Raw genomic sequence first — 23,927 nt, forward strand, 5'->3', positions numbered from 1 at the left:
CCCCCCATTAGTACAGACCCCCAGGAAACCCCCCATTAGTACAGACCCCCAGGACAACCCCCCATTAGTACAGACCCCCCAGGACAACCCCCCATTAGTACAGACCCCCAGGACAACCCCCCATTAGTACAGACCCCCCAGGACAACCCCCCCATTAGTACAGACCCCCCAGGACAGCCCCCCATTAGTACAGACCCCCCAGGACAAATCCCCCCCTTCATTAGTACAGACCCCCCAGGTCAACCCCCCTTCATTAGTACAGACCCCCAAGACAACTCCCCCTCCATTAGTACAGACCCCCCAGGACAACCCCCCATTAGTACAGACCCCCAGGACAACCCCCCATTAGTACAGACCCCCAGGACAACCCCCCCATTAGTACAGACCCCCAGGACAACCCCCCATTAGTACAGACCCCCAGGACAACCCCCCATTAGTACAGACCCCCCAGGACAACCCCCCATTAGTACAGACCCCCCCGGACAACCCCCCCATTAGTACAGACCCCCAGGACAACCCCCCATTAGTACAGACCCCCCAGGACAACCCCCCCATTAGTACAGACCCCCCAGGACAGCCCCCCATTAGTACAGACCCCCCAGGACAACCCCCCCATTAGTACAGACTCCCCAGGACAGCCCCCCATTAGTACAGACCCCCAGGAAACCCCCCATTAGTACAGACCCCCAGGACAACCCCCCATTAGTACAGACCCCCCAGGACAACCCCCCATTAGTACAGACCCCCAGGACAACCCCCCCATTAGTACAGACCCCCCAGGACAACCCCCCCATTAGTACAGACCCCCCAGGACAGCCCCCCATTAGTACAGACCCCCCAGGACAGCCCCCCATTAGTACAGACCCCCAGGACAACCCCCCATTAGTACAGACCCCCAGGACAACCCCCCATTAGTACAGACCCCCCAGGACAACCCCCCATTAGTACAGACCCCCCAGGAGAACCCCCCCTCCACTAGTACAGACCCCCACAGGACAAATCCCCCCTTCATTAGTACAGACCCCCCAGGACAAACCCTCCTCCATTAGTACAGACCCCCCAGGACAAACCCCCACCATTACTACAGACCCCCCAGGAAAACCCCCCTCCACTAGTACAGACCCCCACAGGACAAATCCCCCCTTCATTAGTACAGACCCCCCAGGACAAACCCCCCCTCCTATAGTACAGACCGCCCACCAGGACAAACCCCCCTCCAATAGTACAGACCCCCAAGAGGACAAACCCCCCTCCATTAGTACAACCCCCCCAGGACATCCCCCTCCATTAGTACAGACCCTTCCGGACAAACACCCCCCTCCATTAGTACAGACTCCCCCAGAACAACCCCCCTCCATTAGTACAGACCCCCCCAGGACAACCCCCCTCCATTAGTACAGACCCCCAGGACAAACACCCCCCTCCATTAGTACAGACCCCCAGGACAAACACCCCCCTCCATTAGTACAGACCCCCAGGACAAATCCACCCCTTCATTAGTACAGACCCCCCAGGTCAACCCCCCTTCATTAGTACAGACCCCCAAGACAACTCCCCCTCCATTAGTACAGACCCCCCAGGACAACCCCCCCATTAGTACAGACCCCCAGGACAACCCCCCATTAGTACAGACCCCCAGGACAACCCCCCATTAGTACAGACCCCCAGGACAACCCCCCATTAGTACAGACCCCCAGGACAACCCCACCATTAGTACAGACCCCCAGGACAACCCCCCATTAGTACAGACCCCCCCGGACAACCCCCCCATTAGTACAGACCCCCAGGACAACCCCCCATTAGTACAGACCCCCCAGGACAACCCCCCCATTAGTACAGACCCCCCAGGACAGCCCCCCATTAGTACAGACCCCCCAGGACAACCCCCCCATTAGTACAGACTCCCCAGGACAGCCCCCCCATCAGTACAGACCCCCAGGAAACCCCCATTAGTACAGACCCCCAGGACAACCCCCCATTAGTACAGACCCCCAGGACAACCCCCCATTAGTACAGACCCCCCAGGACAACCCCCCATTAGTACAGACCCCCCAGGACAGCCCCCCATTAGTACAGACCCCCAGGACAGCCCCCCCATTAGTACAGACCCCCAGGACAACCCCCCATTAGTACAGACCCCCAGGACAACCTCCCATTAGTACAGACCCCCCAGGACAACCCCCCATTAGTACAGACCCCCCAGGACAACCCCCATTAGTACAGACCGCCCCAGGGACAAACCCCCTCTATCAGTACAGACACATAACACCTGTGCGGCAGCTAGAGAGGACAGTGTGAAGCCGCGCCGCCCGGGTGAAGAACAGATCGAGACAGGCAGCAGCTTAGGCGGGAGTGAGAGACAGAGGAGGAGAGTGGAGAGAACAGGCTGCAGGCTCGGGCCGCCCCCCCCCTCCCCAGCGAAGTCACTGCGCGGCTGGTCTCTCTCAACACAGAGACCAGCCGCTCCGATCTCCGGTGGCTGCTCTCCTCTGACAGGAGGAGGAGGGAGGGGGGACGGGCTCTAGCAGTGAAAAGCACAGTGGCCGCTCCGCGGCGGTGACCTGCGGACAGAGCTATCCAGAAGTGTCCAGAAGCACGGAGGGGAGAATGAGGAGGGAGGGGAGCACTCTGGCGCTTCAGCGCCCCCACCTCTCTGGCGCCTGGGTGCACTGCACCCCGTGCACCCGCCTGGGACCGGCCCTGGTTGGTTGCAGGATGGTCAGTAAGTTGAGCTGGGAATTTTCTTTGGTTTTGTTTGAAATGCGTCGCCCTTCCATATGCTCCTAGCTGCTAAGACCAGTTATAGGTGTGGGCAGTGGCCATTTGTTTGTACTGTTGGAATACTGGTGAGTGGACCCACTGGAAACCTTTGCTGCCATTGTGCTATATGCTGGGTTTCAAGTGTGCACCTGTGTCTTTAAGGGGGGTAAGCTCCCTCCAGGCTCACCGGCCCTCTGCCTATCTATTATAATGCATGGGCTTCCACTGTGGATGCTTAGGATTTAAATGTAGTTTTAGAAGCAGTTAATTTTAGATAGTTCAGATGGATTTCCAAAACCTGGGAATGATTTTAATATTGATAGGAACTGGGACAAATTGACCCCCTAACAACACTAGTAAATTAACTGACTAGATCAAACACTTTTAGCCTGCAGTGTTGTATCTTTAGGTTAATGGTAAATTGTAATTAAACAGAACTCCTTTAAGCCACACCCTTTTGAAGCTGCGCTGACACCCTCCACCCCAGCTTCTGGCTTATCTCAACAAAGCTGCTTCCTGTTACACAGTGTACTCCAATTTAATCAGAAGTCCTTTTGGCTGCTGACTGCACATGCGCATTGAGCCTTTGTAGACTTGTATAGAGCTGTATTCCAATGAGGGAGCTGCTCATGTCACAACCCTATAAAAGTCTATGAGAGCTCACTGCACAGGTGCGGCCAGTAACTAGGGGTACTTCTGACTACATAGTTAACCTTTTAGTATATATATATACAGTATGTAAGTGCAGGTCAAAATGAGCAGCACTTTCAATACTCCTGCCAACATTAAAGGGAACCTGCCACAACTGGCTTCATATAAACTTTGAACATTCAGTATTGAATTGTTATAATTTTTCAGACTTGCAAGACATACAGAAAAGTTTTTTTATATGAAACATCAAGTGTGAAATGTTATTGCTTGTGTTTTTTAATATAAAATACATATAGAACTTTACAAGAAAACATTGTGGGCATATTCAGATTTTTAAGTAAGCTCTCTCGTGACTATTTTCTCCTAAATCTCTTTAAAACTAATTCTGACAAGCATTTACTATCCAAGTTGTACCCATAATGTTTCTCCATCACTATGATTTTTATTTGATGGATTTTGTATTAAAAGCAAAAATCAATAAAAAGTAATAATGGATTTTTCACATAAAACGCCTTTGTTTTGGACTTCTTACAATATTTTGAGAGCATTTAATACCCCAAATAAACTGGATTCTAAAGTTATTTTGCGAAGCCAGTCATTGCATTGACACTCTTTTACAGCTCACTGGTTTTATTTTTGATAGAGTTAATACAAATCATGAGAATAGAGACTTATGGGATGAATAAATGTATTTAATATCAAAAGGTATACTTTAGACCACTGTGTCTTTGATATGAGAGACCTCTGGTGTTTTTTTTTTTTTTTTATTTATTTTGGTACCTGCCATATTTCCATCAATAATTAACCTACAAAGCAAAGTATTTTACAAGGCACTGGACTACTAAGATATTGAGCATTACCTTGAATTTAAGGGTGTCCTACTGTGGATCACAGCAGAGATCCTTTAAATGATCTATTAAGAGCATTATGTTTTCCATCTTTCTACAGTTAATATTTTATAAAGTACTTTGAAGTCAGTCCTATAAGATGTATTGTGCTGCCTAAGGTTCTTGATTTACATGCACTAAATGAATACAAGTTAATATTTCTTCAACAGGGTGGGTGGAATGTCTGTAAAAACATATGAAGGTGAGGCTGAAAATACAAAATGCTATTGAGATCTCAGGTTTTATACATTAGAAAACAGAAAAAATAGATCCATCATCTATAGGAATTAAAGTACACTTAAGAAAAAATTATAAAAATAAAAGGCATACACCAAGTTAAGTTAAGTTATTTGCATCTTAATTGATCATAAGTCCACAGTTTGTGGCTTAGGAGGACATTAACCACTTGCCTACTGGGCACTTTCACCCACTTCCTGACCAGACCATTTTTCAGCTTTCAGTGCTGTTGCACTTTGAATGACAATTTGCTTGGTCATGCAACACTGTACCCATATAACAATTTTATCATTTGATTTGAAACAGCTTGAACTTTCTTTTGGTGGTATTTAATCACCACTGTTTTTAATTTTTTTGCTAAACAAACAAAAAAAAGCCCAATTAAAAAAAAAAAAAACTCCCTTTTTTTGTTTGATATAAAAATTAGCAAATAAGTAATGTTTCTTCTTCACTGATGTGCGGTTTTGAGGCTGATGGTTACTGATAGGCTGCACTGATGGGCATTGATTAAGAGGCACCAATGAGACTGCACTGATAAGGGGGCACTGATGGGAACTGATACGCTGCGCTGATAGGCCACTGATGGGAACTGATAAGCTACACTGATATGCTGCATTGATGAGCACTGATATGCTGCACTGATTTACACTAATTGGCACTGATGGGGATGCACTGATAATCAGTGTAAATGTCTGCTGTCACAGGAAAGCCTGTTATTGGCTTTTCTTTCCTCACACAGTGACAGTGCTGAGGAAAGGAAATGCTGATAACCAGCATCTGTTTACATGGGATCAGCTGTGATTGGACACAGCTGATCACATGGTAAAGGACTGCTGTGATTGGCAATTTACCTTGTACTGTATCTTTAGAATGAGCCGTGGTAGTTACACAGGCAGACCTTCAAATATATCTTTCTTTGTTTATCTCCATTACATGATGGATTGATGATACTGGTAATATACCCAGGAAAGATAAGGTGTTTTTGCTTTCTTTTAAGCTCAGTTGGTGGTGTCAGTGGAGAGTGTAGATGAGTTAAAAACATGTTTAGATGTGTTTATTAGTGAACACAATGAACAGAGATAAGGAAAACAGTAGTTTTACACACACACACACACACACACACTCTTAGGTTGAACTGGATGGATCAATATAACTATGTAACAACAGTATATACATTGTAAGATGTGATAAGTATTTTCTGTAGATTCTGAAAATGTTAGCCTGAAAATTAATACAGCCATCTACCACCATCTAATCTGTTTGGGTTTAGAAAGACTTCAGTGTAAATTGGTAATTGAAACTGGGCTAATAATAACATTGAACTTTAAGCGGAACTCACCTTCAGTGAAGAGTACTATTGAAAACAACCAGTAAGTCTAGAGATATAGGCAACTGAATTATATAGTTACATAGTTACATAGTAGGTGAGGTTGAAAAAAGTCCATCAAGTCCAACCCATGTGTGTGATTATGTGTCAGTATTTCATTACATATCCCTGTATGTTGCGGTCATTCAGGTGATTATCTAATAGTTTCTTGAAGCTTTCAATGCTCCCCGCTGAGACCACCGCCTGTGGAAGGGAATTCCACATCCTTGCCGCTCTTACAGTAAAGAACCCTCTACGTAGTTTAAGGTTAAACCTCTTTTCTTCTAATTGTAATGAGTGGCCACGAGTCTTATTAAACTCTCTTCTGCGAAAAAGTTTTATCCCTATTGTGGGGTCACCAGTACAGTATTTGTAAATTGAAATCATATCCCCTCTCAAGCGTCTCTTCTCCAGAGAGAATAAGTTCAGTGCTCGCAACCTTTCCTCATAACTAAGATCCTCCAGACCCTTTATTAGCTTTGTTGCCCTTCTTTGTACTCGCTCCATTTCCAGTACATCCCTCCTGAGGACTGGTGCCCAGAACTGGACAGCATACTCCAGGTGTGGCCGGACCAGAGTCTTGTAGAGAGGGAGAATTATCGTTTTATCTCTGGAGTTGATCCCCCTTTTAATGCATGCCAATATTCTGTTTGCTTTATTAGCAGCAGCTTGGCATTGCATGCCATTGCTGAGCCTATCATCTACTAGGACCCCCAGGTCCCTTTCCATCCTAGATTCCCCCAGAGGTTCTCCCCCCAGTGTATAGATTGCATTCATATTTTTGCCACCCAAATGCATTATTTTTCATTTTTCTACATTGAACCTCATTTGCCATGTAGTCGCCCACCCCATTAATTTGTTCAGGTCTTTTTGCAAGGTTTCCACATCCTGCGGAGAAGTTATTGCCCTGTTTAGCTTAGTATCGTCTGCAAATACAGAGATTGAACTGTTTATCCCATCCTCCAGGTCGTTTATAAACAAATTAAATAGGTTTGGTCCCAGCACAGAACCCTGGGGAACCCCACTACCCACCCCTGACCATTCTGAGTACTCCCCATTTATCACCACCCTCTGAACACGCCCTTGTAAGCCAGTTTTCAATCCATGCCAACGGACCTTATTTTGTACAGTAAACGTTTATGGGGAACTGTGTCAAATGCTTTTGCAAATTCCAGATACACCACGTCTACGGGCCTTCCTTTATCTAGATGGCAACTCACCTCCTCATAGAAGGTTAATAGATTGGTTTGGCAAGAACGATTCTTCATGAATGCATGCTGATTACTGCTAATGATATCATTCTTATTACTAAAATCTTGTATATAGTCCCTTATCATCCCCTCCAAGAGTTTACATACTATTGATGTTAGGCTAACTGGTCTGTAACTCCCAGGGATGTTTTTTGGGCACTTTTTAAATATTGGTGCTACATTGGCTTTTCTCCAATCAGCTGGTACCATTCCAGTCAATAGACTGTCTGTAAAAATTAGGAACAACGGTCTGGCAATCACCTGACTGAGTTCCCTAAGTACCCTCGGATGCAAGCCATCTGGTCCCGGTGAGTTATTAATGTTAAGTTTCTCAAGTCTAATTTTAATTCCGTCCTCTGTTAACCATGTAGGTGCTTCCTGTGTCATGAGGATAAACACTGCAGTTTTGGTTACTGAAGCCCCCCGATTCACTCGTAAATACTGAGGAGAAGAATAAATTCAATACCTTTGCAATCTCCCCATCCTTTGTAATCAGATGTCCTTCCTCATTCTTTATGGGGCCAATATGGTCTGTCCTCCCTTTTTTACTGTTTACATACTTAAAGAATTTCTTGGGATTTTTTTTACTCTCCTCTGCTATGTGTCTTTCATGTTCTATCTTAGCCGTCCTAATTGCACCCTTACATTTCTTATTGCATTCTTTATATAGTCTGAATGCTGAGGATGATCCCTCCACCTTGTATTTTTTGAAGGCCTTCTCCTTTGCTTTTATATGCATTTTTACATTGGAGTTAAGCCATCCAGGATTTTTGTTCGCTCTTTTAAATTTATTACCCAATGGGATACATTGGCTAATGCCCTTATTTAATATGCTCTTAAAGCAAACCGATCTCTCCTCCGTATTCTTTGTTCCTAATATTTTATCCCAATTTATGCCTTTTAGCAAGGTTTGTAGTTTAGGGAAGTTGGCTCTTTTGAAATTCAGTGTCTTTGTGTTCCCTTCATGTTTCCTATTTGTGTGATTTATACTGAAACTAATTGACCTGTGATCGCTGTTACCTAAATTGCCCCGTATTTCCACATCTGTGATCAGGTCTGTATTGTTGGTAATCAGTAGATCCAGTAATGTTTTATTTCTAGTTGGTGCGTCTACCATCTGACCCATAAAATTGTCCTGCAAGACATTAAGGAACTGGCGAGCCTTAAATGAATGCGCGGTTCCCTCCGCCCAGTCTATGTCTGGATAATTAAAAGCCCCCATTATGATAACACTTCCCATCCTTGCTGCTAATCCAATTTGTGATAGGAGATTCATCTCCACTTCCTCCCTCAGGTTAGGGGGCCTATAGCATACTCCCCATATTATTTTCCCCTTAGCTTCATCCCTTTGGAGCTCTACCCATAAGGATTCCACCTCCTCACTAGCTCCCTCAGTGATGTCATCTCTCACATTCACTTGTACATTATTCTTGATATATAGGCATACCCCTCCCCCTTTTTTACCCTCTCTATCCTTGCGGTATAGGGTATACCCTTGAATGTTTGCCAGCCAATCGTGAGAGCTGTTGAACCAGGTCTCTGAAATTCCCACAAAATCCAAATCCTCCTTGTACAACAGTATCTCTAGTTCACCCATCTTGTCCACCATGCTCCTGGCATTGGTGAACATGCCACATAGTTTAGACCGGTCACATATTGTCCTCGTATTGGGTGTGTCAAGATTGCAACTAGGACTTGCTGCTATACTCACCTTGTGTTTTTGTGCTTTGGTTAACCTACCACTAATGCCCCCAATACTACCCTCTGGAATATCTTCCGCGCTGGCTATCACTGTCTCTGGACCCTCCCCCCCATCGCCTAGTTTAAAAACCCCTCTAACTTTTTGGCCATCTTCATTCCCAGCAGATCTGCACCCTCCTCATTTAGGTGCAGTCCGTCCCTTCTATAGTACCGGTTACCGACTGAGAAGTCGGCCCAGTCCTCCAGGAACCCAAACCCCTCCTTACTACACCAGCTTTTCAGCCACTTGTTTACTTCCCTAATCTCCCTCTGCCTTTCTGGTGTGGCCCGATGTACCGGTAGTATTCCTGAGAACACTACCTTGGAGGTCCTTTTCCTCAATTTAGCACCTAAGTCCCTAAAATCGTTCTTTAGGACACTCCATCTGCCTCTGACTTTGTCATTGGTGCCAACGTGCACCATGACAGCCGGGTCTTCCCCAGCCCCTCCCAGTAATCTGTCCACAAGATCCGTGATGTGCCGAACCCGAGCGCCCGGTAGACAACATACTGTTCGGCGCTTCAGGTCTTGGTTACAGATTGCCCTCTCTGTCCTTCTAAGAATTGAGTCCCCTACCACCAGAATCTGTCTTTCCTTTCCATTTGCTGCCCCCCCACTCTCACTGGAGGAGTTCTTCCCCTGGCAGCTAGGAGAGTCCCTCATCTCCAGCAGTGCTGGTCCCTGACTGGTTTCACCAATGTCACTCAATGGAGAGTACTTATTGGGATGCTCCAGTCCTGGATCGGCCTCTCTGGCACTTCCCCCTCTACCCCTCCTGACTGTCACCCATCTACTCTTTGCTAGTGCCTGCACCTCTTTGTCTCCACCCGCCTCTGTGCTGGCCCCTGCTGGCACCTGCCGTGTACGTTCCTGGCTCACCTTTAGTATGGAGGGACTTCTCAGTGCTGACAGTTGCTTCCCCAAATTCAGAACCTGGGCTTCCAGGGAAATAATGTGCTTACATTTTGCACAGCAGTATTCGCCCTCGATCGGATGATCAAGGAACGCATACATGCGGCAAGATGTACAAAGAGTCGCCTCTCCACACCCGCCGGGCATCGTACCTATTAAATTTAGTGAGGATTTGGGGATTTTACCCTGTCCAAATTACCTAACAGCTAGCTTCCTGGCACTAATACTCAAGACAATACACAGGTACACAACAAGACAATAAACAGGTACTCACAGACCTACGTGCAATCGAGGAACAGTCGCAGACCTACGTGCACTCGCAATACTCAAGTATACAGTACACAATACACAAGTACTAACGATCCACACACACTACTCAGACAACACTCAGATACTCACACTACACAGGTACTATGACCCCTGTTATAACCTCCTGTTTTAAACTCTGGTTTTTAACTCCCACTTATACCAGCTCCACTTACACCAAGTTTCACAGCCTCAGACTGAGCACGCTCAGACTGAGTCCTACACCCAGTTAAATAGGCACCTGTGAGCAATTAACCACCCCCCTTAATTGATAGACTGATGGAACCAGAGAAAAAAAAAAAAAAAAAAAGCTATTTAAAAAGTGACAGCAAAAGGCAAATGAAAAACTAAAAGGAAAAGCCCCAAAAATGCAACTAAGCAAACAAACAGCAAACAAACAGCAAACAAACAGCAAGCAAACAAACAGCAAACAAACAGCAAACAAACAAACAGCAAACAAACAGCAAACAAACAGCAAGCAAACAGCAAGCAAACAAACAGCAAGACTTGTACATTCTAACTCTGGTTTTTAACTCCCACTTATACCAGCTCCACTTACACCAAGTTCCACAGCCTCAGACTGAGCACTATGCGGATCTCAACTTAAGTTTAAACTGACAAAGTTTAGCCAGGTCCCATCACCTGACTTATTTAGCCTCCCTACTGGTATTTTGATAAGCACCCTCATTGACCAATAGTCATAGGCACAGCACGCTCTATAACTCATGTAATAAAGCTTCCCCCGCCTCCAGCACATCTGTCAGTTATATACTTATCTGTCCCTGGTCCATCACTTTCTGTGGAGAGTAGGGATGGACTGATGGTTTGGTTTTTCTACCACCTCTATAGATGACAGCTTTGTATTATCAATGATTCCGAATGAAGAAACAGATGCAGGCACCTGCTGCGTTCCTAACAACTTTTCTAACAGCGGTCCATGTCACAGGGAATGCCTAGCCACACAAGCAAAGGGGCAGAAATAGCAGTGACCTCACTGCCCAAAATAATCACTGTCATGGCGGTCACGTGATCAGAAAGCTTTCAGTTAGGCCCCAGCAACTGTACTGGGAGTGCACAGGGCACATTGGCACAGAAGTATTGACCGAAATTCACGCAAATATGCAGCCTCTCGAGGCCAAAGACCAGGTGCCGAAATGCCGCATATTTGTGTGCGGCTGGCGTCAAGGTGTTAAACAATTTTTGGTGACAGATAATGCATGTATGTCCGAAGAATGGCTACGTGCTTATCTTAAACATACTGACATAAGTTGTTCTATGTCTACACACAGACACACACACACACTTTTGAATATCAGTGCTCTGTATTTTAGCACATTGTGGGGTTTGGTATAAAAACATCAGTATGTTTCTAATGAGTGTCAATGATTAATGGGTGCTCTTGATATATGATACTACTTTATACCAGGCCAGATGATTGCTGTCAAGCAGCGCCTTTATAATGGTGAAGATTCAGTAATCATGACCATAAATTCTTATTGTGAGGATTTACTTTGACACCTGTCTTTGCAGGCTGAGATACTTAACAAGATTAATAATTACAGTCAAGCGATATGCCAAATGGAAAGCTTTGACTCGTACTCACCGATGCACATTGATAATTATTCTGTGGAATCAAAGGCTAGAACATTTTCTACACTTTGCAGAAAACACAGCCACCATAAAATTCCTCTTCAGTAAGCCGCTGTCAAGGTGGACATATTTTTAAGTCTAAAGCTTATATTTCCCCTGCAGTGATTAAATGTGAAGCAAAAATTGGTTGTAACGAAAATTGAGTTTCTTTGCTGACACTTTATATAAATGAAAAACAATATAGTATCTTGCTAAACATACCTAATTTTTTTTTTGTAAACGGCACATCTAAGTGAGGGTTTCACATCTTTTTGCCTTTAGGGCTGATAACATTAATTTTTTGGCTATCACGGAATAATCACAAACACTGTAGACTGCATATTAAGCATTTTTGACTGCCAGTCTGTAATAAATAGAAAACAGTATGTTCAGTAAAATATTTCCTATGCTGCCCTTTATTTCATTAAATGTTTACAAAAATAATGATGTAACCAACTCCTATGCTCTTGGGCCAACTTAAATATTAGGTTTTACCAAGTTTCATTTTTCAGTCGAACTTGAGTTCGATAATGAGTTACTCACTGGCTTTTATATATTTGGAGACTCCATTAGTGAAACATATCTGCTTAGCTCCTGGATCTTTTTATGGCCACCTTGAAGTTTGAAATATTCCAACCCACCTTTTGGGGATCTCTTTCTCCATAATATAGGACAAATAGAAGCAACAAGGAGAGTGCAACACTTCCTAATAGCCACAGAAGTTATGCTAAACTGGGTACTGCAAGCAAAAAACAAACTGTTGAGTAAACTTTTCTCTTGTTGAAATATTGCAAAATATTGTGTTATGTACCCATTTTAAGAGCCTGAGATGACAAGGGTGGTCCTTTGCACAGTTCCTGACCGAGAACCCCTGGAAGTTAAAACAGGGTCTGCAGGGGTGATTAAAGTGCACAAGTACCAGGGTTGAGATACTGAAGACTGAAACTTGGGAGTGCTGGTATTAGATAAACAGGGGTACAGCTGGTAGTACTCAGTGGATACACCAAATTTTGTTGTAAGTGGAGTGAATTCATAAGCCTAGTCTGGTAACAGCTGAGTAAGAAGGCGCAGAATCTTAGGCAGTATTGAAGCCAGGAACAAGCAGAGCTCAGCAACATACAGACAGTGAGGCAAAATTGATGGGCTAAATTTTGGTCAGATATCCAAGCAGAGGTCAGTAATGGAGATAGGCAGCAAACAGGCAGACAAGGGACAAGGGCTCTTGATGCCGCCTCTGTTTCCATCTCCTTGCTCTAATGTAAGTGTGCTATATTTGTTTTTAATAAATCTTATGATAGATTCACTTCTGTGCTTTGACCATTTATGTTCTCCATACACTGCTGAAGATCCCCCTGGTCTGTTTTGCCTGTGCTATTAAATCTGTGATTCACTCATCCACCTCATCATCCATCCATACATCCATTCACCCATCCATCCCATCATTTTCCATCAATTTAGAGATTCTTCTTGATGTGTCCCAGCTGCAGACCTGTCTGATCCAACTCTTCACTCATTCATCCATCCACCCATCCATCTATCCTACCATCCGTCCTAGATTTTGCACAGCTGTTTATCTTACGCAATCATTGCCTCACATCTTCTCCTTGTGGTTTCATTCACTTCGGACCAGAATTTCCTGGAACAAGTACCTTTTTTCCCTCACACCTATACACACTCAGCTGCACCCCTCACACCTGTACACACTCAACTGCCCCCCTCATACCTGTTAACACTCACCCCCTCACACCTGTACACATTCAGCTGCCCCCTCACACCTGTACACACTAAGCTGCCCCCTCACACCTGTACACACTAAGCTGCCCCCTCACACCTGTACACACTCAGCTGCCCCCTCATGCCTGTACACACTCAGCTGCCCCCTCACACCTGTACACACTCAGCTGCCCCCTCACACCTGTACACACTCAGCTGCCCCCTCACACCTGTACACACTCAGCTGCCCCCTCACGCCTGTACACACTCAGCTGCCCCCTCACGCCTATACACACTCAGCTGCCCCCTCATGCCTGTACACACTCAGCTGCCCCCTCACGCCTGTACACACTCAGCTGCCCCCTCACCCCTGTACACACTCAGCTGCCCCTCACACCTGTACACACTCAGCTGCCCCCTCACACCTGTACACACTCAGATGCCTCCCTCCGCACCTGTAGACACTCAGCTCCCCCCCACATCTGTAGACACTCAGCTGCCTCCCCTTCACATCTGTACACACTCAGCTGCCCTCTCTCACCTGTACACACTCAGCTGCCCCCTCTAACCTGTACACACTCAGCTGTCCCCTCACACCTGTACACACTCAGCTGCCGCCCTCACACCTGTACACACTCAGCTGCCCCCTCACACCTGTACACACTCAGCTGCCGCCCTCACACCTGTACACACTCAGCTGCCCCCTCACACCTGTACACACTCAGCTACCCCCTCACACCTGTACACACTCAGCTGCCCCCTCACACCTGTACACACTCAACTGCCCCCTCACACCTGTACACACTCAGCTGCCCCCTCACACCTGTACACACTCAGCTGCCCCATCACACCTGTACACACTCAGCTGCCCCCTCACACCTGTACACACTCAGCTGCCCTCCTCACACCTGTACACACTCAGCTGCCCCCTCACACCTGTACACACTCAGCTGCCCCCTCACACCTGCACACACTCAGCTGCCCCCTCACACCTGTACACACTCAGATGCTTCCCTCACACCTGTAGACACTCAGCTACCCCCCCACATCTGTAGACACTCAGCTTCCTCCCCTTAACATCTGTACACACTCAGCTGCCTCCTCTCACCTGTACACACTCACACTCAGCTGCCCCCTCTAACCTGTACACACTCAGCTGCCCCCACTCACACCTGTACACACTCAGCTGCCTCCCCTTCACATCTGTGCACACTCAGCTGCCCCCTCTCACCTGTACACACTCAGCTGCCCCCTCACACCTGTACACACTCAGCTGCCCCCACTCACATCTGTACACACTCAGCTGCCTCCCCCTCACACCTATACACACTCAACTGCCTTCCCCCTCACACCTGCACACACTCAGCTGCCCCCTCACACCTGTACACACTCAGATGCCTCCCTCACACCTGTAGACACTCAGCTGCCCCCCCACATCTGTAGACACTCAGCTGCCTCCCCTTCACATCTGTACACACTCAGCTGCCCCCTCTCACCTGTACACACTCAGCTGCCCCCTCTAACCTGTACACACTCAGCTGCCCCCACTCACACCTGTACACACTCAGCTGCCTCCCCCCTCACACCTATACACACTCAGCTGCCTCCCCTTCACATCTGTACACACTCAGCTGCCCCCTCTCACCTGTACACACTCACACTCAGCTGCCCCCTCTAACCTGTACACACTCAGCTGCCCCCACTCACACCTGTACACACTCAGCTGCCTCCCCCCTCACACCTATACACACTCAACTGCCTTCCCCCTCACACCTGCACACACTCAGCTGCCCCCTCACACCTGTAGACACTCAGATGCCTCCCTCACACCTGTAGACACTCAGCTGCCCCCCCACATCTGTAGACACTCAGCTGCCTCCCCTTCACATCTGTACACACTCAGCTGCCCCCTCTCACCTGTACACACTCAGCTGCCCCCTCTAACCTGTACACACTCAGCTGCCCCTACTCACACCTGTACACACTCAGCTGCCTCCCCCCTCACACCTATACACACTCCACTGCTTTCCCCCTCACACCTGTACACACTCTGCTGCCCTCCCTCACACCTGTAGAAACTCATCTGCCCTGCCTTACACTTGTACACACTCAGCTGCCTCCCCCCTCACAGCTGTACACACTCAGCTGCCTCCCCCTCACACCTGTACATACTCAGCTGCCTCCCCCCTCACACCTGTACACACTCAGCTGCCTTCCCCCTCATGCCTGTACACACTCTGCTGCCCTCCCTCACACCTGTAGAAACTCATCTGCCCCGCCTTACACTTGTACACACTCAGCTGCCTCCCCCTCACACCTGTACACACTCAGCTGCCTCCCCCTCACACCTGTACACACTCAGCTGCCTCCCCCTCACACCTGTACACACTCAGCTGCCTCCCCCCTCACACATACACAGCTATGCCCCCCTGTACACACAGCCCCCACTTGTAAGGTGGTCTTCCTTGTCCCAGGTCTTGATTCCATTAGCAGCACACACGAGGGGCGCACATACATGAAGAAGCCAGAAGAGGCAGTATAGAGCCCAATGTGAGCTCAATGACATGGAAAAACATAAGCTGACGACTTACACAGACACAGAGAGCCAGTAGAGCTACAGAGCACCTCCTGCACCCGACACTGCCTTGTCCCGGCTCTGATAGCTGGCCTGACACCCCCCCCAATGTGTGCCACCCAGGGCGGACCGCCCCCCTGTAGGTACGCCACTGGTATTTGGGCTCTATTTACACCAATGCATCTTTTCATGCTTTTTGCTAAAACACAGGACTTCTTTAACATGGGTTCCTATGGAACATGTTCACATCAATGCATTTGTGTGCCTCTGATTTTTGGAAAGGGTCAGGGACTTTTTTAGATACAAAACTGTGCTTTTTTGCATTTTTGGTTCAATAGACTTCAATAGAGAAGCTACAGAAAAGCATGTAGTGTGTTTTATCACTGCAAAATCGCAAACTGCATTGGTGTGAATGGAGCCTTATAGTGTATGTGTTTGGGAGTTTACACTGTGAGCTCTGAGAGTACACCTTATCTCAGGTAAAAGCAGGGTCAATAACAAACTCAGAATAAGTTTCAGGATCAGGAACACAGGAGAAAATACTAAAAAATCATAAAGCAATGATCCTGTGCAAAGCTCAGGTTTAAATAGCATTGCCCATTTGCCCATGCATATGTAGTGGTATGTAGTGGTATGCTCTGGCTGGTGAGCAAATGTTTGCAGACTATATCTCATGTAGTTAGGCTTCTATGCCCATAACCATGCACCTTTACTCACATTTTATTAAACTATTTTTTTACACTTTTATTTTTCTCTTCTACATTTCCCATTCATCACCACAGAGACCCTGGGAATATACTGGTTCCCCTAATCCTCACTCAATAGCACATTGCCAAAATTAATTTTGGAGTAGCAATTCAGGCCTTAATATAGTACAACATGTATTGATCAGGGATATTGTGTTTGCATATCTATTCTATTGCCTTTTGTCGTATGAGCTATCTCTTCCCCTCCTATCCCATCTCTATATATTACACTTCTATATATTACACCTATTTAAGGTTCCTACCTTTTCCTTCCCCAGTCCTGTCCACCTTTCTCTTCTCTAACCCTCCATACTTCACTGGCACCCCTTTACCTCTCTCTCTTAAAGTGGTTTTAAAGGCTGAAGGTGTTTTTCCTTCATGCATTCTATGTATGAAGGCAAAAACCCTTCTGTATGCAGCCCCCTATTATACTTACCCGAGCCTAATCTCAATCCAGCGATGTGCACAAAAGCAACTACTCTCCCAACTCTCTCCCTCCGTATTTGCTCAGACACAGCAGTCACAGACAGTCACAGTCATTGAGGAAGCAGGGGGTGGGCCCCATTCTGTGTGTCTATGGACACACAGGGCAGGGCTCAGTAGTGAGCATGCATGAGTGCAGGGGGAAGGAGCCCAGAGCACCGATGAGGAAGAGGAGAGAAGGATCGGGGCTGCTCTGTGCAAAACCATTGCACAGTGCAGGTAAGTATAACCAATCAGTTTTTTTCTTATTCCTTTAGTATCACCTTAACTCTTTGTCTACCTTATTTCCCCTTAATCCCTTTTATTAGTTAGTGACTTCCTATCTTTTTTCATCATTTTTCAGCTTCTTTCTGTTTCTTATTCTTTCTGTCTCTTATTCTTTCTTTTCCATCGCCATTCCTTTAAGACCAAACTCCAGACTTGCCCCTCCTTATGTTTCCCCATCCCCTTTGGACAACACTTGGAATATATATATACATATATATATATATATATATATATATATATATATATATATATATATATATATTCTTTTTGGTTTTTGGTTACAGAGAGTGGTGCTATGTAATCACACTGTTGTTGGAAGTATTTTCCTTTGAGCAGAGGGTAGGGCCTTTTGACAAAGATAGAATTAATCTTTAGGAATATGTGTTATTATATTATAAAGCATTCCTTTTTTGGGCTTCATTTTAAATGTTTGTTTTTTTATATTGTGTTTTGTTGCTATTTCAATAATGTATTTTAATTTTACTTACAGTAATATTATATTATTTTACACTGTTTACATTTTTTTACAGAGCTGTCATTGCCATTTCTTCATAATTGATATCAGCGCAGTTAGGAATTTATTGTTTTGGAAATAAACATTAAAATAATAATTTTAATAAATTATGTTTTATTTTTATGCAATAAAACCTGCAAGCTAAATTGATTCAATACAGTTCATTAATGTCCATGACTGAAATGAAATATGTATAATTGTTTACTGGCAACAAAAATCTCACATGGCAGCACAAAACTGTATATTCAATAAAAATAATGGTAATGACAAATGAAAGCACTAATGGTTGTTTAAGGAAATTTTTGTTGACAGCTTATATTACTGTATTTCTTTTACTACATTTTACTACATCATTAAGTTTACACTAGAGTAGAGTAGAATGGCTACATTGTATAGTAAAAAAGGAAAGGACACAAAATTAAATGGTAGTCACTGGTTAAACACACCTTTTCTGTAAGGCCTAGCTATACCTTCTGATAGAAATCAATGTAAATAGAGTCAGTGGGTTGATTTCGTAAAAATATACTGTTCACTTTGCAAGGAAATTTACCCAGAGATCAATGATTGTGGTGAAGTTTCACTTTGCAAAGAATTCCAAATCACGTGCAAGGAAAATAAAAAATACTGCATGTTTGCTTGCACATGATTGAATGATAGAAGTCAGCAGAGTTTCACCACATTAACTAAGCTCTTGGGAAAATGCTCTTGCAAAGTGCAACTTACCAAGTAAGTTGAACAACCTATTTGCCCTTAATAACTCAACCCTAGCATGTTTTGTTGGATAAGATGAATTAATATGGATGGATGTCTCAGCCCAGCAAATAACTGCTGAACATCCCAAAAATATATTCTGTCTAGTTTATTTTCTGGCTGCAACCTTTCCTAGTGGACCCTAGTACAACACAGGTTTTTCACCAACAAACAAGAGATAACTTGCACCTCCTAAGATGGAGTCAAGTTAAAAACAGCAAAGTAAAAATGGCATTTTAAAATATTTAATAGTGTGGAGACTCTATAAATACTCACCTTTGGTGCATTTTAATGGTAATAAAAATATAAGGCCTTTTCTACATTTATTGAAAATGTATGTTTTCTCTTTGTGTAATTTTCTCCAGGAACCCCTGCTTGTTTCTACATTCTAAAATCTACTGGAAGGGTAAGCAATTGCCATCTAAATCAGATATTAGTTGCATTTAAAATATATGCATGGCCCAATGACACTAAAGAAATCCATTATGGTGCATTCATGCACACTCATTATGGTGATAACATACTGTATTTAGACTGCCAATTCAATATTATGGGCTGTAAACACACTAAAACATATGAATACATTTGCATAGCCCTTTTTTCAAAACACAGGAAAACATGTGCTTACACTAAGTATTGTGCAATCGCTTTAAAGGAGGAAGTAGCAGGGGGAGCCATGTGAAAGCAAGTATAAGTGAACTGGAGGCTGAAGGGGATTTTTGTTAAGGCTGCATTCACACCTGAGCAAAAAAAAATCCTGCAAAACGTCCAACAAGCAAAATCCCATTAATTTCAATGGCACCTGTTCACATCTGAGCATTTTGTCACATGAAGCAAAATGCCTGAAAAACGCCCTAACCTCAAAAAAGAACATGAGCTTTTTGGGGCAGATTACAGGTGTTTTTCTGCCTTTTACATTGGTGACCTGAACAAAATCGTGGCAAATTGTGGCAAAAATGCGGAAAAAACGTGGCAAATCATGGTAAAAATTGCAGTAAAAAACGCACGACTTTGAAATACTCAGGTGTTAATGCAGCCTAAAAGGACTCTTTCGCTGCCAGGGCCATTTTTTGGAGACATGATAATATGCACATTTTAGGCCTGAATATTAGTTAACCCCTTCTTCAATATTCTATTTATCTGAAAGCATAGACTCTTTTTTTTCAATAAAAATTACACTAAAGTTAATTCTAGTGCACACAAATGTAATATATTAACAATTGTTTGGTAAAAGATGAGGTTGCTCTCTGTAAATAGATACCCAACATATCAAATTGTGTGCACCCATGAAACAGCAACAAAGTTTGGTACACAGTTTTGTCCATAGGTTATGCCGCATCCATGTTAGCCCCTTTTCCTTCTGGGGGCCACAGACTCCGGCTCTGTGACTGTCCTGAGCCCCATGACGTCACTCCCGTGCATGCCCACGGGAGCTGCAAGTCATGGCACTCGCTAGTGAAGAAATGGCATGGAGGGCCGCTTCTTCACAGCTCATGCGCCGATTACATCATCGGTGAAGTACAAAGTAAATATCCCCTAAACGGCGCACGTTTAAGAGATATTTACTGTACATATAGGGAAGCCTTATTATAGGCTTACCTATAGGTACAAATTGAAAATGGAGGTTTACAACCTCTTTAACTGTATTGCTGTCACATAGGGGAGTGACAAGCCTCCTAAATTAGTGAAAACTCAATGATTTGGCACCAACAATATATAGTGAAAGTCCAAGCAAAAATCAATTGAATATATAAACACATAAAAATAAAAGCCCAGCTAGATAAAGACAGATAAACGAAAACGTCCATATGTTGTGTTAATAAATGATTATCTTCAACTTTTTACTTCTGCTGTGAAATAAACACACAATTTGTTGTACACACCACCACCGTTAGCAGCTCACCTCACTATTTTACCTACCCTTAATAGGTCACTTGTGCATGTCCCTTTCTGGGATGCAAATAAGATTTATCAAATGGATAGGTGTACCTCTTGATCCAAATAAACTGTATTAATGCTCCCACACATACAAAAGAAAGGCTCAGGAATAAAACACAAAGTGTCATTTCTTCAGTGTTGTCACATGAAAAGATATTATAAAATATTTACAGAAATGTGAGGGGTGTACTTGGTTTTGTGTGAGATACTGTATATATATATATATATATATATATATATATATATATATATATATATATATATATATATATATATATATATATATATACTTCAATTATATTCATTTTATTAACACAAGTAGGTGTGCAATGCTCCATTCACTTCTTCCTTGGCCACAGTTGCCACAGAAAGCGACAGCTGATACTGAAAGTGATGTAATACACATCATTTCTTTGATCCTTCAAGCTAGGGGGGATCAGTGAATGGCTATTAAATAATCTTCCTGCCCTCTACCTGGCAACACCTGCCGTGTCAGACATGTCAGGTGGAATAGTGGAGCCTGGTAAATATGGTGGGGGTATATAAACCAAGAAAATATGAGCTATCCCTCAAACAAAGTCAACCCCCAATAAAACAACCCAGTAGTTGCTGTGCAAATATTCCAAAGAATAGATAATGTATGCAAACAAATGACAGCACTACACCCTTTTAAATAATACAATATATATAACCACCCCCTGTGAAACACCTTTAAAGTGCATTAATTCTACACTAATACATTAATGAATGCATTAATACACTAATTCCGAAAAAAAAGCATACCCATAAAGCCATAACATCAAAAAAATGAATAAACTGCCTCAACTAATAAGACACCCTCAAGGGGGAACAATAAACTAAAGCAGTGCAAACAATGTATAAAACGACCCCAAATCAATGCAAATAATCTAACAAACAACAAATACAGTGTAAGTGGTCTAAAACATGGAAAAGTGTTCTCAAAGTATTATGGAAAAACAAAAAAAAGAAAAGATATATGGAAACAACTGAACATATGTATATATATATGTATCACATAAATTATCTGTGAGAATATATGTGGAAAATGTTTAAAAGCAGTGATTTTCCTGCATAACATCAATACAGTATATAAAATCAGCAGAAATGAAATGAGGCCATTTCAGAAGTAATGGTTCTGCTGGGTGTTTTTGGAGATTGCACTAATACCACAGGCGATTTGAAGTGTATTGGTTCCACCTGATACACCCTGGAGGGTATCCACCATCACAGGCTTTCCTAGATCCTCTGTAATGGGGGATCATGTGCATCTGGTAAGAAGTAATTCCCTACACAGCGGTGGTGGATTGAGCACGATTTTCTCACACTAATGCTGGCCATACACTATACGAAAAATCGGCCGAAAAATCGTTCGTATGGACACTTCGTTCGTTTTTCGGCAAGTTAGTGGGTACAAATCGATAATCGTTTGTGACGTTTTTGTGGAAAAAAAACGAACGGCATGTTTGGAAAATTTCTGCCGAACGTACGATAAATTGCAAGGTTAATGTGTTTCCCGTCCGAACTGCCTGCACTAGGTATATGTAAAAAAACGAACACAAAATTATTTATTCATGTCCACTGAACAGATTATCGGACATTATATGATGGCACGATCGTTTGCGGTCACGGTCGAACGTTCGTTTTTCGAAAATGGGTTCGGCCGATTTTCTGTATAGTGTATGGCCAGCATTACAATGAAGATTTTTTTCTCATCCATGGATGGACTCTTATATATTTAATTTACATGGGTGGATGTCACATATATTTTAGTTACATATATGATTGGACATTATGCATTTTTTATTTTTTATGTTATATATTTGGTCACTTGGTTTAGTTGATTTCTGATCATTCACTATTTAGTGATTTAAAGTTTTGGTACATATGAGATTGACAACTATAGTTCATAACACACATGGTTATATATTTATGTCATATTTAGGATCATGCTCTAATTAGTGGGTTAGTGCGGTAGTTTGCACTTATTGATCACTTGAGTTCACAGGTTTAGCACGATTCTAGTTTTTCCCCTTCTCAAAGTATTAGTCCAACACACTGGTATATGATGAAGATCCACTCTCATTCTTAGTGCAGATGGAAAATTGCTTTATTTCCATACCCAACTCAGTCACCCACTGGTAGTGCCACACTCACCACTTAGGGTAAGGTGGTCAAATATAGCATGTACAAAAAGGGGTTATCCAGCCAAACTTGAAATCTCCAAAGGCACTGGCAGCTTCCAGAGACTATCACATACAACTTCATCAATTATGCATAAAAGAGAGCTTGAAAAACATTTTGCACGAGGCGGAGCCTAGCGGAGCAGACATGCATTGTTAGAGCTCCACACCGCTGAGGAGAGAAGAGAAGGACAAAGCGGAGCCTGCAGACTCAAAAGGTATCCATTTGAACCTTTTTGCCCCTGGGAACAAACTGTGAAAGTTTGGGCAGGAAATATGGTACTGGGAGGAAACCGTGGCAGAAATAAAAATCACCTCACAAAGAGCTCACAGGCACTCACTGCAGCTGAAGAAGCTTCAATCACCTCACAAGATACAGCATCAGGGCGCTCTCACAGACAGAAAATGTCACAGCAAGACTCTCCATTTGAGTCAGATACAGAACAAATCCTCTCACAAACTTCTCCACAAGCCTCCTCAGTATCCCCAGTAATATTATTACAATTTGAAAAGATGCTTCATAAGGCTTTAAAACAAACCTCAGACCAAATAACAAAAAGCCTAACCAAAGAAATAAGAGAGCTGGGAAACCGCACCGCAGCCTTAGAAATAAAAATGGATGAAATTGAAATTACAACCCAAGAAAATATAACAGAATTGGAACAATTAAAAAAAGAGAATTTAATACTTCAAACTAAGCTCGAAGATTACGAAAATAGAGCCAGACGTTCAAACTTGCGCATCAGGGGAATACCTGAAACTGTGACAGACCTGCAATCTACTATTACTGCTCTATTACAAGAACTAAAGCCAGATATCCCTATTGAACGTTTAGAACTGGACAGAGTACACAGAGCCCTCACAGCCAAAAAGAAAGATGGACCCCCATGTGATATAATCACAAAATTTCATTATTACAGAACGAAAGAACAAATACTAATCGCTGCAAGAGAAAAAAAGGAACTTAATTTTCAAGGACACAATTATCAAATTTTTGCTGAC

At 43.8% G+C, this 23,927-nt stretch overlaps 1 protein-coding gene across 9 annotated transcripts in view; it reads left to right on the plus strand.

Moving 5' to 3' along the window:
• LINGO2 (leucine rich repeat and Ig domain containing 2) overlaps window positions 1–23,927 on the plus strand; it is a 3,171,904-nt gene that overhangs the window by 1,104,579 nt on the left and 2,043,398 nt on the right. For all 9 annotated transcript variants that reach the window (XR_012245199.1, XM_073635787.1, XM_073635794.1 and 6 more), the window contains one exon: window positions 19,152–19,192. The gene's annotated coding sequence lies outside the window, so the exon portion shown is untranslated. The remainder of the gene's footprint in view (window positions 1–19,151; window positions 19,193–23,927) is intronic.

This window comes from Aquarana catesbeiana, linkage group LG01 (assembly GCF_042186555.1).
Source record: "Aquarana catesbeiana isolate 2022-GZ linkage group LG01, ASM4218655v1, whole genome shotgun sequence".
NCBI lineage: Eukaryota > Metazoa > Chordata > Amphibia > Anura > Ranidae > Aquarana > Aquarana catesbeiana.